Source organism: Astyanax mexicanus, chromosome 1, assembly GCF_023375975.1.
Source record: "Astyanax mexicanus isolate ESR-SI-001 chromosome 1, AstMex3_surface, whole genome shotgun sequence".
Taxonomy (NCBI): Eukaryota; Metazoa; Chordata; class Actinopteri; order Characiformes; family Acestrorhamphidae; genus Astyanax; species Astyanax mexicanus.
This window is the reverse complement of record NC_064408.1, coordinates 68513408-68532920: the sequence shown is the minus strand read 5'-3', so window position 1 is coordinate 68532920 and position 19513 is coordinate 68513408. Positions and strand designations below refer to the sequence as shown.

Below are 19513 nucleotides of genomic sequence, written 5' to 3'. Positions count from 1 at the left end.
ATAAATCCTTATAACTGACAGAAATAAATATGACTAATAATTATTTATAGTTACTGTGCAGATTTTTGGGAAAACAGGTCGTGACGTTAAGAAATCGGCCCGCAAAACAGCTCACACTGTGAGACAAGCGACCAAAATTTCTGGCATGTCAGAAATCCCTGGTCGCGTCCGACTGCTCATTCGCAGCTCCTATGGGCAATTAATCGGACATCGCTTCCCCTCTCACACTGCACGACAAACGACACACGATCAAGCTAAAATTCGGCCCGATCATGAAATTCAGTCGCATCCGACCAGATCGGGCTTAAAATTGGGCTAAAATCGCACAGTGTCCGCCTGGCTTTAGTATGTTTATGTTTGTGTGATGAGGTACTGTTAAGGTAGGGTTAAAGTGCAGTAGTGACAGCGGTACATTATATATAGTCCATTTGTGTATAATAGTAGAGGTAGGCCAGGTTGATTAAAGTGCAGAGCGCATTTAAGTGAAATGATTAAAGTGCAAAGTGCATACAGTCTCTGTGCTGAAGCAATCATTTTTTCATTTTTTACAGTGTTGTTTACTCAACTTAGTTTTAAAGGTCTCGCCACCCAGTGGCAAGGCCTGCAGAATTAGAAGGAAAACCCTACTTGTGATGCATAATGTGCCTTACGTATGAAAATAGACCAAAAAAAAAAAGATGTTCATTAATAGTGTGGCTTATAATCTGGTGCACCTTATGGTGCGAAAAATACGGTAATTAAATTGGTGGTTTTGGCAGCATTCTTTTAGCATATTTATCCATCTATTGGTGTGGAAAATATTAGGTGTTTTTAACAAGCGGTACCTGGCTAGTGGGTGGAATTGACTTATATACTCCATTCAGATGGGACAAAACTTAGTAAAGTTAACGATTAATGCAGATAGCAATATTACTGTAAATTACAGTGTAAGAAACCATTTAACCATTTAAGCCCACACAAGACTGATGTTTGCTCCCCGAGTACAGCCCCGAAACACGTCTTGCATAAAAGCGAGTCTAACCCGACTGCTTCAACATGTCTGAACAACATAAGCTGCTTGTTTGAAGGAAACATTTTTGTTTTCTTTGACACGCAGGCTAAGAGAGCAATAAATTAGGTCACGCTTCACCACGCATAATCCCTGCTTTCCCTGAACCAGTCCAAACCTTCAACACAGAGCCAAGTTTGGATCACTGCTCCAGAGGAGGCTCTATACACGATCCTGGCAGATGAGAGGCCTTCAAGGAATGTTTTGTCCTCATGATTTGGCTACAAGTTGGCACAAGTCCACTATCCCTTATCACAATCCCACTTTCTAAACACGGGTCATGTTCAACAGGGGTCCTGTTAGGAGCTCCTTTCACAAGCTGCCATTAAACATTCATCAGTGACTCTGACATGACAATAGCACTAACGGCCTGCCCGAAGTTTTCAAAAATGCGTCCAGTCTGCTTAGCATAATAAACACAGATATGTTCAGAGCTTGCTTTTTATACTTACAAAAAAACTTGAAAATATTGCTATATTGAACAACACTCAGTTAAAAGTATATGTCTATTTGTAATAGTATGACTACTATTGTTTGCTCATTCCTTATTTACTCAAAATTATATTATATATTATATACCAAATAAATATATACAAAATAATCACTCAAGCAAATAAATGCTTACTTAAATTAGTTATTGATTGCAATGAATTATACAATTGAAAAGTACTTAAGTCTGGATTTAAGTAAGTAAATGATGTGGGGTTTCTGCAGTTGGTCTGCAGGTCTAGGTTCAGCAACAGTATGTGCTGAAAGAATGAGGTCAGCTGACTACCTGAATATACTGAATATAGACCAGGTTATTCCATCAATGGATTTTTTTCTTCCCTGATGACACGGACATATTCCAAGATGATAATATCAGGATTTATGGGTCTGGAATTGAAAAGAGTGATTCAGGGAGCATGAGATCATCATTTTTACACATAGATTGTTCACCACAGAGTCCAGATCTTAACCTCATTGAGAATCTTTGGGAAGTGGTGGAGAAGACTTTGTGCAGCGGTCAGACTCTACCATCAATGCGTACCACAATCAAAACTAAAGGCACTGCAACAAAATATTGGTGTGCGTGTGACCTTTTTTTGACTTTTTTTTTTTTTGGTGGCAACTTTTTTTTGGCCATGCAATTTAAACTGACATGCCACAGGTACTTTCATATAAAATCATGATACACTCCCATATCAGCACATTTTTTCATCCCCTATAAGCGGAAAATAATTAAATTATTTAAGTTGTCCATATCGAGATACTGATGATTCATACTGCAAAAACATACACCAAATACATGCAAAAACGTCAATGTAATTATTCAACATCATTAACTTTCAAAAAACAATATACTGTACAAGAGAATAATTTAGAGATTATTCCAATTAGTGACAAACAATTAATAAAATCAACCTAGGTACATCTAGTGCATCTAGAAGTAATTCACTAATTATATTGATTAATTAATTAGGCAACAATTTTCATAGTCAATTATAAATCAACATATTAATAAATGAAAAGTTCAAATGAAAAAGTTCATTAAAAAAAGTATCACACAATAAAAACACTGCTCTACTTGAACATTTACAAAGAAGGTATGCTATGCTCAAACCTTTGATGGGCACTGGACACAGATCAGCCAGCCTTAGAAACATATGCAAATCATATCACACCAGACACTCCCTATAATCTCCCAGTCAAAGCCCCGACCTAAATTCAGTCACGGCTTAACTGGCCACAGTCTCCAGCTCCAGTCTGCTTTTATCAGGGCTGTGGATAAGGCGGGTCTGCACCAGCATGAGGCCATCCTCCTGAAGCGGGACCTACAGGCTCTTCATCAGAGCATGGCTTCATTATCATACTAATCTAGGTCCAGAGAGAGAGAGAGCGAGAGAGATAAAGAGAGGAACAGGGCCATGTGGAAACTCAGGGAAAATAGGACACAGTTCATCAGGAAGAGCGCACAGGAGCAAAGGGACCTGGCTCATACTTCCAAACAGAGGGCATCACAAGCTTCCAATCAAATGTTCATGTTCCTCTCATTAGACAGGGCTGGGGTTTTCTCCGCCAAATTACAGATGAAAGTTTCTTAAAATATCAGCGTGGTGCAACAGGAAACACTTCCCAAAGGCCACACCTGAACCAAGCTAAACATATGTAGTACAGACATGAAGCTGTGTCCTCTGTAACTGACAAGTGTAGCCAATTGCTAATTTTGTCACATCACACGCGGCATGATTCCAAAGCAGCCCTATATATCACAGATGCTGGGTCTGGCCCTCAGCCTCAGAAAATGCTCTCGATTTACAGAAATAGAGCAGCATGTGCTCACACTCAAGGGCACTACAGCAAAAAGTTCTTCACAGCCCAGATTCTGGCTGTAAAGCAACCTACTTCTGTAGCTAATTTAAAAAGTTGAGAAGAAGTAGAGAGAGGAGTCTTGATGGTAGATCTGATCTTAAAGAGGAGAAAAAAAACAGCAACCTGAGACACATACAGGAGAGGGAGTGGAAAAACCTGACAGTTATTATCAGCATGAACCTGTGAGCACACATGACATGTCTGTACAGACAGACCTTCAAAAACAACCACGTGTCCAACCACATGCAAATGCTCACAACATGGCTAAACATATAGAGGCTTTAAGACTAACAAACAAAAAAAACAAGTTAATCTCTTAATAGTTTTATAGCTAGTTATACACTTAAATATAAACATGTACATTTAGGTTTCTATTCTATTTGAATGCATTAAGCGCATTTTGTAGAACTGGCACCGTCTGGATATATTGAAATAAACACTGGAGCAATATTTGTATCTTTATACTCAACTTTTCAAGACAAGAACAAGAGAAAGATTCTGCTATCTATAGTGTTAGGCTGGATTTGGATTTTTGTAAAAAAAAAAATCTGTGTGTATGGGCATTGTAGACATGACTTAAAAGGAATAAAGACGTTCAGTATTTGCATATTTAAAAAAAAAATCTCCACATTGGAGAGCATTTTTCAAAAAGATTTGTTTTAGTGGCAAACACACTACGTTTTGTGTGGACGGGAGACCAAAACTAAGACAAAAACCGCCATTTAAAATATTTAAAAGGATAGAGCCCAAATTAGTTTCTTAAGCCCAGACATTTTTAAAAACATGCATAACAGATTCACAGAATTTAGAATATGACATTCTGTGACTTGCATATCATACTACACAGGAATTAGTGCCTAATTTAGGTTTAATCTTCATGTGCATGCATAAACGAAGAGAAGGAAATTTAAAAAAATACCATGCAGACTTAGTTCTACACTTAAAAGTAGAAATACAACCATTTTGGAAAGTTTTGCTGTATAATGAATAATTAAAATATGAACAAATCATTCAGGCCCCAAACTAGAGAAATTTACAGATCTGTTCACAGTGGTGGTAATATGGACCCTGATGCCTGATGCATACAATGAATCTAAATGAATCTAAATTATTATTGCATAAAGTGTTTAGGAATATGACAAACAGTAACACAAAAGCTCAAAGATAATGATTAGTCTCAAAATCTGTTTTCAAGCTATTTTTTAGCTATGGCAAAACAACTCTAAAATCCAAACCCTATTTTATCATTAGTACATATTAAGTTACTTAATATTAATGCAGGTTTACTAATCATTTTGGAATTAAAAGACTATAACTGCAGTTTAGAGAGTGTGTTTTCTGATTCCTATCACAATCACTGTTTCTTTACAATTAATCACTTCACACCAAATCACTTTGAGGGACTTTCTTTATCACACCAACATGAGTTAAATAGATATTTGGTCCAAAAGCTACATTGGACTTCATGTTACAGTGACATCACTGAACTGATTTCCAGCGATGTTGGGTCATGCACACAGGCCTCTGGAACTGCTACAGCTGCAGTGGAAGTGACTGAATTTAAATCAAACTGGTTGCAATTATGGTAATACCAGAAATGTTAACTGTCAAACTTGGCTATAGTCTAGCAAACTGGATCCTGGAACAGATGTATTCAGTCATTTCTAAAGCATGTCACTTGCATTCAATAGCCCTTCCAAATGATCCTCCAAAAGGGGGAGGACCATTACCAAGTCTTTAGTGCATCAGATACGAATTACACTCCTGCTTCAAACCAAGGTCATATTGGACTTCCCATATGGCTCTTAATTAAAACCACATCCCGCGTTTATGAGAGAACTTGAGAGAGCGAGGCAGCAGGAGCAATCTGTTTAAGTACACTGAAGATTTAAAACCCTACTCACTTTTCTGCTTTACCATAAAAAACGTTTACCTTAACAGGGAGAGATAATGACAATTTACGAGAGATCTTTTGACCCTCCAACCCCGTGCCCCCAAACACACCCTCCTTTTCAGACTAAGGGAGTGTCTGCTCTGTTTAGCTCCTCTGTGAGTCTCTTACAAGTGCATATCATGAAGACACCTATATACATTTAGGAACTTTCAGATTTCTTTACATGGTCCTGCTCTGCCTCTTTGCACCCTTTCTCTCTCTTATAATTAAACTAAGGCCAGACAAAGTTTATTACCTGAAATTGAAGCTGTACAAATGCAAACCTTCATGTTCACCTTAGCTTTGGCTGGATCAATGCATAAACACAATAGTTTTTAAATGGGCAAAACCTATTCTAAAAGGGAATCAGAATGATATTACAATAAGAACCCAAAAAAATCGAAATAACAAGGCTAGCTAACTTCTTTTCTTGGGAGGCTTTTAAAAAATTCATTTGATTTCTCATAGCAAAGACAGGTAAAACAATGCATCTGCAGCATGAGGTTAGTTGCCATAGCCAGTAACTGATTTATTCACAATGCACTCCTATACTTGGAAAAACAGAAAAACCGTGGGCTCACAACACATTACAAGCAGATGACAAAAGCACCTAAAGCATCTGGCCACCGGTGTCCATTATATGTCTTAAGTCAACTGGTCTTTTGTCCGTTTAAACACCACAACATTGTCCAATAGTAGTTTAAACAACACAGAAATTATTGTCCAATAGTAGTTTTCCATATGCTAATATTTACACTTTTTCCTGCAAAAATCATAATATAAACATTTTAAATAAACATTATTTTGCTACATCTTAAAAAGAGAACATTACACATAGAAATAAAGTGATTGACATACTGCTATTGATCATGTGATCCTGTGCGGTTGGCTGCATTGCGAACTCAACAAAGAAAGGGGCAGGTCTAGAAAAATCTTCACCTGTAGTCTGCTGTGAACCCTCTGTTTAAAAATTTGTTTTGGATTGGGCAGCTGATCGATCAGTGGCGCACCTGTATTTCCCTCCACCAAGATCAAAACACACCAGATATTTTACTTGAACACACCTCACTTCCAGACCAGTGTTAATATATTCCTAAATTCTGACGCTACTTTAACGGTGTGGGCGCAAGACGTAAACATAGACTGTTGACAGGGTGTAAGATGCAACAAGCATTGTGAAGTGCCTTGTGCAGGGTGTGACACGTACCTTAATCTTTATCTACTTGTTCAAACAGCATTAAAGCACAGAAATGCAGAACTGACCTGAACAGAGCTGATGAAATAAACCATGTTAAAATGACCAATTTCATCCGCTATAACAAATCAGTTTTGTCCGACCCTTCACAACAACACGTTTGCCACAATTCCTTGCTTGGCACAAATATATTATTCTTACCAAAAACATATGGACTGTTACTTTAAAATGGATTAGATTTTGGCAGGGGCCTGGCCTGACTAACTCAGCCATTACACACCTGGATCACTGAGCTTCAGACACTCTCTCACCCCAGATGTCACATCATCACTGTACAGGTAACAAAAGAGCAGGGACTAACAAACAGCTTTACAGTGTTCAGTGGGAACACACGAGCACAGAGGGTATGCTGAATGAAGAGGATGTGCACTTCAGCTGGAAGACTGGACGATGATGGAATCAGACAGGCACTCATTCACAGTGCGGAGCAAAAGACTTAATTGAAGGTCTTTCAGGAGATTCTGGCTGACAGGTCTGACACAGAAATGGAATGGAGCTTGGTGCCAAAAGCAGCCCCTGAAACACACGTGTTTTTTCATGTACTGAAAAGATTTTGGCAAGAGTGCAAAGAAAGCACCGTGACTAAACAAAACCTCATGCCTTCCTGCTAAGCACACCTTGGAAAATAAGACCCCTGAAAATAACCGGGATAAATAGTACCTTTAAAATTCCACAGTGGTACACAGTGGTCCACCCCCAGACAGACACAACAGAAACACCTAATCAAGGAGTCAGTTTTCCGAGGAATGCTACATTTACAACGCTGGGGGCGGAGCGTCGGCCATCCTCTGAACACATACCTGTGTAATAAACTTGCCCCCGACGTCCTCTTCCCCCTTTTTTTTTTTTACCACCTCCACCCCACCCTACTGGAGTGTGTCAGAGCCCTCCAGCCATATCGTACCGCCCTGGAAGGAAGATGATGCCTCTGCTTTTCTTGGCTCGGTGCCTTGCTTTATCTGATCGGCTCCGGCTGTGCCACGGATGGAGAAAGCGCAACATCCATCCACCTTCCTTCAGTTAACTCGCGTGTCTTGGATTTCAGTGTGCTGAAGGCCATTTTGACCAACCACAGAGCAAATACATGACCACCAAAACCACAAACTCAAACCCCACAGATTATTAGATATCATTTACAACAGTGATCCCAAACTCCAATCCTGCCTGTAGACCCACTGGCTCTTTAAACAAAACTGATTCTGCTCATAAAGAGCTTTGTAATATGTTGGAACAAGCATGATACCAGGGAAACCAGGGGAAACCAGGGAAATCTTGACAGGGTAACTGATCTCTCTGATATATCATAATAGTGAAGAGAGCTAAAATATAAGTGGAGATTAAACATCTTAAAGACAGAAAATAAGGAATGACTGATTTAAATCAATCATAAAACAATAAACACAGTCATTCAGAGAAAGAGTGGTTTGATGTAAAATGTTTCATTCTAGAAAAAACAAATAAGAACTGCTAAGTTCACAGTGGAGTTCAAAATAAAGAAATTGCATTGTCCATTCTAAGTCTCAAAATCAATTTACATTTTTTGCTTATAATTGATTGGTCCGTCTTGAAAATTAACATTTATAAATGTAATGGTGCTTCTCCACTCCATGATACCTACACTGCTCAATTCAACAGGTCTTTATATTGTATATTTTCCTGACACTACTGTTCTGTCCTCTGTGCTGCTGTAACATTGCAAATTCTCCCTCTCTGAGATTAATAAAGGTTTAATTTATTGTATCGTTTTGGTACCTGCTGTTTTATACATGGCCCCTGGTTCATTTTACACAACCAACGTTCCCCTAAATATGTAGCTGTTAATGTCAAAAAACATCGCCACTACAATCTTCAGATTTGCAACACAACAACAATGAAGACTGCTAAAAGGACTGGGTTCCAGATCCGTGGTTTGTGGCTTTTTACTTTCTGGGCAATCAACACATTATTTGGTTCACTTGGAGCCACAAGACCCTCATACTAACTGTAAAGCACAGAAGTGGAAATGTCCTGGTCAGGGGCTGTTCTGCTGCATCAGGGCACAGCAAGCTCTCCATTAAAGATCCACTTTAAATTATTCACTGTATCAGAGGGTGCTTAAGGAAAACAATCTGTTCAAAAACCATAGCTAAATTGGAGGTGGACCATGCAACATGACGATGTCCCAAAACAGCAGTAAATCCACCAATGAATGGCCCAATCGAAGAAGATTGGGAGTTCTGGATTGTAGATGGTTACAGAAAACATCTAATTGAGGTTATTTCAGCCAAAGGGGGAAATACCAGCTGTAAGGACATAAGACGCTCTAACCTGTTCCTCGCATGACATTACATTTCTTTCAAATACATTTTACAACTTATTTTTCAAAATCATTTTTTATGTTTAGTTATATAGGTTCTCTCTGTTAAAAAGCTCAAAAGCTAAAAATCTAAAAAGACATATTTTTATAAGGTGCCCCAAATTTGTTTTCACATGACTGTAATTCACTGTACTTTTTCACAATGAACCATTTCACATCTGAATAACTTTGTTTACTTCTCAATTACTAAATTCTGCAGCATTATAAAATGTCTGCAACATAAAATGTCTCTGGAACTTCCCTTAAAAGAACCAAAGCTCATATTTCTTTATAGATATTTGGATTAACGCTAGAGGAATATTTATCTTACCATAAAACCACAGAATTTAGGAACTATAGAGTTTCTGGAAGGATATGAAACTGCATTCCAATGTTCACCACCTGAATTCACACTTCCCACCTATGAGTCCACACAGGCATGAATGGCAAGTCTGAAGTTTTCACTTTAAGAAATACCTAATACTTAACCGCAGTTGAACTGAGAACAATCCTTTTCGGTAAAAAAAAAAAAAATTGGCAGGGCACTACAACTTGGGAAGGGGTCACTCAGACCCATTATTCCCATGCTGGATCATTAGATTTGCGGCAGCAGACACAGCGACTTGTCCAGCAAGCATTAACAGAATGGTAGATTCTTACGACACATAAGCTTAAAAAACGTCAACAACAGATATCAAGTTTGCAGGCAATATTGAGAGCTCAAGGATGTGGAATTCAATAGCAGGCCTCCATAAATTAAGGCAGCTACCCTATTCACAGACGAGACGTGAATGGCCTGCTCCTTGACCCAGGAAAAATAAGGAAGGTCGAGGGGGCCTCTGAGAAGAAAGACGGTATTTCTCTGAGGCGCTGTGGAACGGACACTTTACCTCTCCAACACCTCTCCTCCAATGTCAATATGCTGAAAGCTACAGGAGCACCATTAATCACATTTTCTCTTAAAGTAGGCTTTCCTGATCTTTGGTTCTTTGGTTGGAGCAGCCTTGCAGAAAGGCGGCAGAACGTTGGACTGAGCTGAACTGAGCTGAAATGTTGTGTAAATCTGAAGCATTCTGATGCTTCAGTACCTCCTTCTGGCCCTGCAAAGGTTTATCAGGAAGCTTGAAACAGAAGGAAACAACAAGAGTAAAATATGTTTTTTTAACTCTAGTGGCTGCATGCCAGCCCCGTAAACCATAGACTAATTATTCAGTATTAAACATTTATGGCATTCCACTGGGTTCTACTGTAAGGCCTGTTAAACTGATCTAAATAATGAATTTATTAGTACTGTAGAGAGTGAAGAACTTACGTGTGGGTTAGCACACAAGGTCTAACAGGTTAAGCAAATGTAAAATATCATGAAAATAAATACAGTATATAAAAACTTATAGATTTTAATCATTAATATTTTATTTGTAACAAAGGATTTTTTCACAGGACCAGTGATACAAGTAGATGTTCTAGAAGTAGGTTGTAAGGAGCTTTAAAGCCACTCTGCTGAAGTGCAGCATTATAGTTTAGTTCTCTAGTTTAGTTCTCCAGCACCGAAACTCGAGAATGAAGCAGCATTAGCATTAGCTGCTAACCGTGCCTAGCACTAGCTCTTTAGCCATTCAGACATAAGTATGATCAGCCTGTACCCTAACCCGGCTACCACTGCTGAAGCAGCATTAGCATTACCCGCAAACTACACTAAGCGCTAGTTAGCTCTTTCGCCATTCAGAGGTGAGTATATCAGACCTTCCTGTGGGTTGAACCGCTAGCAAATATCGCTTTGGCTTACCAGAACACTCCAGATCACTGTCGGTCTAGCCTTAGTGAAAATATGGAAATATAAGATTACTGTAGATAAAGGGAACCACCTTAACTCACCCAAATGAACAGTTTTGAAGAAAAAGAAATCTGTGTAGAATAACATCAAGTGCTCATTTCACTTTAAAAATAATGCGCTTTATGATTTGATGCGCCTTATAGTATGAAAAATATGGTATTATGCTTTACTTAAGTAAAAATATAGTGTGTTTTAAAAAAGAAAACTCCATTAGCGATTCTGGTACGGTAATAGAGGTACCATGCTTTCTTTTTGCTTGTCAATAAGCTTGCAAACTTTCTCCAGTACGTGCTGGATAGACATGATAACAAGCAGCTGTGATGCTAATCCATGAAAACCACAAGCTAAGACGAGAAAGCAATAAGTCTTTCATTTCCTAGCTAACCAACACTTACAATAGATGGAAGGAGGACTTGTGAAAGGGAGTAGAAGGGAGAGAGTGAGGTAGAGATCAGGGTAATTACAGTCACCCAGCCATGCACATAATCTGCTTACTGCCACAGTGAAGGACACGGGAGAAAGAAAAACAAAAACAATACACAATATCTAACTTATGCAACATGCACACGAGGGTAGGAACACAACCCCTGTAATTACTGGAATTCTGCTGACAACACAACGAGGCACGCAAGTCAGAGATGCATCAGAATCTAAATGTCAGGTGTGGGGGCGCTGCTGCTGGACCAGTGCCTCTACGGCAGGACCAGCACTGAGTGAACAGGAGCAGTCTGGTGACAAGCAGGGCCTCTGAAAATAAATGATGCTAAATGAGGCCATTGTCTGGTCCAAGTGAACCACACCAGTCAGAGAATGGGACATTCAAACGGTCACACAGGCCCATTGTTATGGCATGTTGGGCGGGGCTCTATCTCACAAGGCCTGGCAGAACCCAAAAGGCTCTCTGCCTCCCGCTGTGCTGCATTACCATGCTACGATCTCTCACAAGATCCAAACCCAAAGTGCTTCTTATCTCCTTGTGGAAGAACGCAAAGGTTGTCCAACTGTAAAACAAACAAACACTGCAATTGTGCCCCACACACTTCTACAGAATGGAGGAAGGAATTAACCCCCAGAGGAGCACGGGCTCTTAGTAATACACCACTGAGCTGCAATTAAAGGAGACCTCAGAACACTGCTAGGAGATGTCCTCTGCTGTGTGAAGGCATCTCAAAAGGCATCTCATGACCATCTATGTGTCCTGTGCTTTTTTTCTGGCTTTCAGTGAGAAGAAGTTGTTAAAAAATAAACATCAAACAATTAAAGATTTCACCAATAACTAAACTAAATTGAAAAGAATTAATTCAATTTAAACAGTAAGAGATATTTTAAAGGAGAAAATAGTCAAAAGGTTATTATAGTGGTCAAAAGTAAAATATTTACAAAATTTACAATTTACTAAATTACTAAACACATTTTTAGAAAGTTGCTACATCATTACTACATGGTTACTGGATTTTGCTCGGAAATATTTAATGTTGCTGTAGTAAAGCTAGGTGGTTGTTAAGGTGTTGTTTACTGATTGCTAGTTGTTGCTATAAAATTGTTGAATGAACCAGTATACCACCCAGCACTAAATTGTTTTATAATTTAAAATTGAATTCAGTTTGCATTTTTCACATACCACTAGAGGTGCTGCGGAGCACTGTGTAGAACAGCACCGCCAAAGAAGCACACTGGCACAGCTTGCTAGCTAACGCTAGCCAGTTAGCATAACAAGCTAACACACTGGAGTGGTGGCAGCTCAGCCCTGTGGAGTCAAACGCTCTGTCCTGCCAGGAGAGAAATGAGAACAGCACTTTATCAGAGAACACCTGCTGCTGTTTCTTCCAATATGAGTTATATTATATTATATGTAAATCTAGAGTTTTAAACAGCAAAATAATGTCTTCTCATAAAAGCCTGTTTTGAAATAAAATATTGTATTTTATTTAGATTCTAATAATTATTTAGAATTTATTTCGATTTAATAATCAAACACTTCTTTACCACCCTCAGACATTCCAGCGAGGCTTTACGTTGTGCAGCTCTAAAAGCAAATCTGTGGTATTTAAAGCTGGATTTGTGATGCACTGAATCAGATTAACTTTTTTTTTTTTGCATTTCAATATCCAATCAAGCATTTGACCAAATATCAGATCTGTGCCCTTTTTAATATTTCAAAATGTAATTGGAAGGCAATATTACAATGAGGCTTAACCGCTAACGGGACATATAAAATAAATGAAAAGGAAAAAAACATTAAGCAGCGATTGCAGATTAAATTGCTGCACATTACTTTTGCAATATTGGTTGTAACTTAGTTACCAGGTCCTGGGCTCGACTGCTGCACTGCTTTACCCTCTGCCACTAATCCCAGAAGAGTCAGAGCAGGGTATACTTAGGCGCTGGACCATGACTGTGGTGTTGGTTTGTCCCAGCTGTCCCTAGACCACCCCCTTCACCAGCGGAAACAATTACCACTCCCAGCGGCGTCTTGCCTTTCGCCTCTCGCCTCATTCACAAACATGAGCTACTGAAGCGGTGACAGCTCTGCACCAGCCAGTGTAACTCAACACGTAACTAATTAAACCACACGCACACACAACCTGCACCCACACACATCCCACATGGGTCACAATTTCATTTTGACTGCATCACACACACACACACACACACACACACACACACACACGTTGTGTTGTACTCGCACTTTAGCCCCTACTGCTGTGACTGAATAAAAAGTCACCTTTTTTAAATTCAGATTTTATGATTTTGCAATACAGTGATTCTGTGATATTCAATATATAATATTTTCTTTGATACATTGCCACTTCTGTGTTACTAAAGAGGATAAAATACTCCTAAACAAGCAATATATGTTACTGAACACACTACCACCATAGTGGACAGATCATGACAGGCGGTATCTGGCTAGAATTACCCATGAGAACGGACAATTGACTTATATCCACATTCATTGCAGGAGATCCTGCACACATATTCCACAGGTCAGTGCAGTGTTCTGAGCTTCTACTGAACATGGCTAAAGTCACAGGACACATACTAGTTCCTGTCTCAAGGCTTTTTACATGTTTTATCATGTTTGTCACTTTTGAAGATCTTAGACACTTAGATTCTCTATATACTATTCAGAATTTACTCTCTTGATTTAAATATTCTGAAAGTCTACTCCTGAATTGTGATCTTTAAATTCATTTTTGGTCAAATCTGACCGCTCCAATAATTCTCAAAAATCATCAGTATAATTCTTGATCTCTTATACAGTGGCAGGCCCGAGGTGACAGGCCTTATGCGACAGGCCCTAGACTCCACGCCGGCTGCATGGGCAGGTTTACAGACTTAGATTAATAAAGCCAGAGACAGCTCCTGCTGCCATGTGGTTAACAACTGTACACTGAGCTTCAATAGCAGCGCCGTTACTTTGTCTGCCAAACGACACAGTGTAAACATGCTACACATAAGAACACTACACAATGAGGAGCGTAGTGATCTCCATCTGTTAACACAGCTGAGTGCGTCAGGAACTTTGAGTTACTGCTAAGCACTCTATTGTAAAGGGTCTATTTAATTACACACAGTGAGAGCTGTGCAGAGCCCCATGTAATGAAAACGTTCTTCAGTAAATACAGTACATCACCCAGGCTGAAGCTCTCTCTTCATTTCCCAGAGTAGCCGTTGTGTGATTAGCAAGTATTCATAATGAACAGTGGGGAAATGCTGACTGCAGTGATAAAAAGAAAGGTCAATGAAGCAATTAGAGCTGCAGAGCTTTAGAATCCATAATCGAAACCTTCATTGGACTCTGCCTACTGAATCTCACTGAGGGGGGTTCAGACGAGGTCAGCAAACCGGCCATGCACCTTTAAAACATGTACTCATACACATTTACCCTCTTCAATAAAGTAGTTCTATATGCTTATTTTAAGATAAATCAATAGTCATATGTTTAATAAACATAGTGACCAATATCATGTTTAACGCATAAAATGTGCAACTATGTCCATGGCATCCAGTTTGTTGTTCAGTCTTGTAAACAGGCTGGAGCTGGGAGGCAGGATAAAAGCGGTGCATTATGTGCTGCATAAACATGCTGGATTGAAAAATCTAACTACATAAGAAAGTCCATAATTAATGGAATTACTATTCTTTATCATGCATGTTGTCAAATTTCTGTATTGCGAAATTGCAATGCTTTAATGATCACCAATATAACCATAGTTATCGCATTAGAAGTCTTCACAATTTTGACACCCTAGAGTACGGGTTGTGCGGGACATATCAAAACTCCTTTACTATAGTGCTCTAGTGATTCTACTGGTATGTTTTTAAGTAAATATTAAATATTCAATTTATTGATCCTATTAATATATTATTTAGTAAGCAATTATTCTAAATTACAAAATGTTCAAGTTTTTTGTCAATATCACACGCTCTACCCTAGAAGTAGTAGTTCTAACAATGAATGCCCCAATATGGGCAGATTTTCATGTACACTTATTTGTAGAGTCATGAACACTAAAAAAAGTCATGGGACTTTAATATCCAAACCTGAGAATAATGATAATTTTTGCATCACATGCTCTGACAATCTTAACCAATCACAGTTTGAGATTATGTTCAGTTTCCCTGACAGGGATTAAGCCTAGTTGTAGATTATTTTTTTTATGGGAAATCTCCAAAAATGGCATGTAGTCCAACACTAGGCTTAATCCATGTTTGGGAAAAACTGCCTCTATGTTTTCACATGTTTTGGTGAATCAAGGTATTGATACAATTTTCAGAGATTAAAGTAAAATGCAGGCGAGTCTTAAACCAATATCTCATTTACTGATGCATCAATACAACCCTGCAATGTACATCAAGGCATATCACAACATGTACGAATATAATCACAGTTATTTCCCCTTAGGTCTGCAACAAGCAGCCCTGCAACAAAACTCTCATTCCAGGGCTTTCCAACAGCTTCCACATCATGTTATCTCAATGGTACACTTACTAATTAGAGGATTTTTTCTGTTAGCTCAGGGAGTGACAGATCTGAGCACTCTTGCACTGAAAGAATGCCGCCTCCTCAGAAAACCCAGTGCCCAGATAAGGCCCCAGGGAACGTATGGGGGGGTGAACACTGGCACAGGCCAGTGCACTGGTACAGTCTCCCACTAACAGTGTTCTGAGTAACTGAGGGAGTAGGAGCTGGCTGGACCACCAGGCAGGATGCTGCGTATCAGGGATGTCTCCACGTAAAAGCACGGCATGGAAAATCCGATTTCACCCCAGCAAGCAGCAAGCACACACTGTGTGGCCAAACGATTTGGAAGGCGTGGAATTTGTGTGAATGTGAAGCATGCAGGAGAACCCGCGTGGGACTGTAGCTCCATGGTGGCAATTAGTCAATGAATGGGTCCTCCCACGTGGCCAAGGGAGAGAAGCTTATTGTGAGAACATTACTCATCATAAATAAATCACTCCAAGGCCCTGCCAAAAGGACAGCAAAATAGATCTAAACAGCACATTCTTTCTACAGGATAAGAGATGGACTGAGTGAGCCAGAAAATGTTTAAACTGACCAAAAAGTGGTCTTAACTCTGCCCAAGCCCTGTCTTAATCAACGTAGCCTAATGAACGAAGTGTGATATACAACACATTGTCTCTAGAATACCGCAAACATACATTCAGACATTTATTTATTCTTCATCTCCCACTGGAGCTGGGGTTTTCTTTAATAATTGTTAAGTTATTTTAAATTTATTTCCAATTCCTTTCCCATTTTCTCTTCATTTTAAGCGGCCAATTACCCAACTCGTTAGGACTCCCCCTATCACTAGTGATGTCCCGACACCAGGTGGGTGAAGACTAACACATGCCTCCTCCAAAACATGTGAAGTCAGCCACCACCTCTATTTGAACGGGTGCTGATTCAGCATTGCAGAGTAGCATCACAGTGCGCTCGGAGGAAAGTGCAGCGACTTGGTTCTGATACATCAGCTCACAGACGCCTTGTGCTGATTAACATCACCCTTTCGATTGATGTGGGTAGAGAGTGCCATCTATCCACCCATAGAGGGCAAGGCAAAATTGTGCTCTCTCAGGGCTCTGGTAGCTGATGGCAGGCTACATGAACAGGATTCGAACCAGCGATCTTCCAATCATGGTGGTAGCGCTTAGCCTGCTAGAACACTCAAAGCCCCCTAATTGTTATTATTAATAGCGATACTGGTACTTACACACAGCAATAGAGAGCACCAGTACCACAAAGCAGTTACGTCTCTGGCTTGATACCTCTGAAACTTTTCAAATGTGCAGTTTCCCAAACCCGCAAATGCTATTCTTTTGAGCTTATCTTATTTGGTATACAGAAAACTGCATTTACCAAAATAAAACCTATAAATGCAACTATACAGGATTTATAGGCACATTCCAAGTTGTTAAGTCAGAATTGGTATTGGTACTGGTACTCTGCACTGGCAAACACTTGAAAATCTTTGTGTCGGAAAAGGGAAAATGTGGCATCAGTTGCACCCTAAGTTTTTTATTAATGAATTCTCCAGTGGCAAGCTCTCCAGTGAAACAATGCACAGATAGGGAAGGAGTTGAGGGGCCAGGCCTTTATTCACCAACCAGGGTGCCAAGGGTCTAAGGTGGCTCTTAAAGAATCCAGCTCTCATTCACAATCTACTTAAAGCTTTATCCCCTGAAAGAACCCAACTCAACCACAGGCACATGACCATAATGATCTAATTTAGTACTAAAAATTGAGGACAGAGCAACACAATAGGGCTTCATCCGTGTTCATAGCTTAGTCAGCCAACATGGATTTGCTGTATGTTCTATATAACCACAGGAGAAAATGGCAGATGGCTCAAGAAGGCAAACTAATAACACTCTGTGGAAACACTAAGCTCACAATGTACGCCATTCAGTTGTTGTTCGGCTCTTAACTACGATGCCAATGCTATAGTCCAGATTTTCCTTAATGATTTGGTTTTGGTGGTGTTTGAGAGCAATGCAATTCATTATTTACAGCAATTATAATGTATTGAAAATATGAATTTCTGAAAATGATTTAGGAAATTAAAAAAATATATAAAAAGTGTCATATTGTTATACCCTGCCTGCTGCTAGATTACCACCTGTGTTCTTACCAAAATGATATCCAAGGCTCTATGTGTGGAAATGGCTTGTTTTTCTGACGGAGGAACATATTTTAAAACATATTTCTAGCCTCGCATGCTGTTAGCCAACCAGAGGCGATATGTTTGCATGTATGAATATTCATTAGCAAGAGTCAAAATCTTTTTCTGCCTACTTCTCCACTGGACTAAAGCAGCATTATACCAGACCACAACTGGATATGTAAAAATGAATGAAAAACGATTAAATAAGACCCCTTTAAAAATGCAGCATGTTGTGTTTTTTTTAATGTTACTGTAAGTTTAATGCTGATATTTAACATACACGTACTCGTACTCTTTAAATGTCTTCTTTAAATGTTCATGTATCGTCTGGTATTGCCATTCCTATGAAGCATATTAGTCAAATCAAGATACGAGTTTCTCACTCATTAACAGCAATGTGTTGGAGTGATGTGGGAGAGAGGTATATGAGAGGGATAGCTGCTGCAGTTTCACTCCTCATGTAAAATTAACGCTGTTTCTCTCCGAGTCCACACACACACACACACACACACACTCTAAACACAGCGCACAGCGAGGGGGTCACAGAGTGTGTGAAGCGCGGTCCGCACTGACACAATGTTAACTATGTCTCCACACCAACACAACCACAAACACTCAACCCCCACAGCCCGCTGCAGCTCAGCGGCTCCTACCTCTCTCTCCGCTCCATCTCTCGCTCAGCTCCAGCAGGGTCAGCGCTATGTGGAGCTCCGGACGCTTTATCTCCGCTTTGAACGAAGCCGAATGAAAGTTGACATCATCCCCTTTAACAACGCAGGGCTCCAGTGCGCATGCTCGCTCCGCGGTGCCTTCTGGGAGATGTAGTCATAAAGGAGGAACTCAGTGTAAGTGCATAAAATATGGCTTTACTGGGCACTGTGTGTAGCTACAGTTAATAACACGGCTATTACATCACAGTATCACCACCAATGACTGTTAAAAACACATTTACAGTTATTGATATGTACTGTCAGTGATATTTTAAAGCTCGTTTGCATATTGCACAACAAACGGCTGAAGTTTACTGAATAAAATCAATCTCTTAATAAAATCAAGTCAAGTCAAGACAAGTCAAGTAGTTTTCTTGTCAATGCTGCATATGTACAGAACATACAGATAATTGAAATTACGTTACTCTCCTTCCTAAAGTTACAACAAGTACAGAAAGATAAACATATAAATATAAAGAATGAAAGACACTAAATGTACAATACAGGTCACAGACAGACATACAGGAGACAAGAGACACAAAACAATAGTGCAATAGTGATATGGGGGGATTAAGAGTGAATGACAGTACCATTGTAAACATGACCCATATAAATATTAGTGTAATAAAAGCTTAAGGCCGGTAAAGTGAAATGAGTGCATAAAGTTCTTTAAATGTCACAGTTTTATGGGGAATTAAGGTGGGTTTGATAGTGCAAGTATAAGCAGTAGTGCAGGTATGGAGTGTGTGAGTGCATGTCAGTTTTTAACTGGTAAACTACTGAAGTGCTGTAATTATTCTGTATTTAGTATGGAGGTATTAAAACATGTTAATTTAGATTTTTTTAACAATTACATTAATTAATTACTTAG

General features: G+C 39.4%; 1 protein-coding gene across 1 annotated transcript in view; it reads right to left on the bottom strand.

Annotated features, from left to right (window-relative positions):
• daam1b (dishevelled associated activator of morphogenesis 1b) overlaps positions 1-18725 on the bottom strand; it is a 109312-nt gene extending 90587 nt beyond the window's left edge. The window contains exon 1 of the mRNA XM_007238744.4: positions 18586-18725. The gene's annotated coding sequence lies outside the window, so the exon portion shown is untranslated. The remainder of the gene's footprint in view (positions 1-18585) is intronic.
• Between the last annotated feature and the right edge of the window lie 788 nt (positions 18726-19513).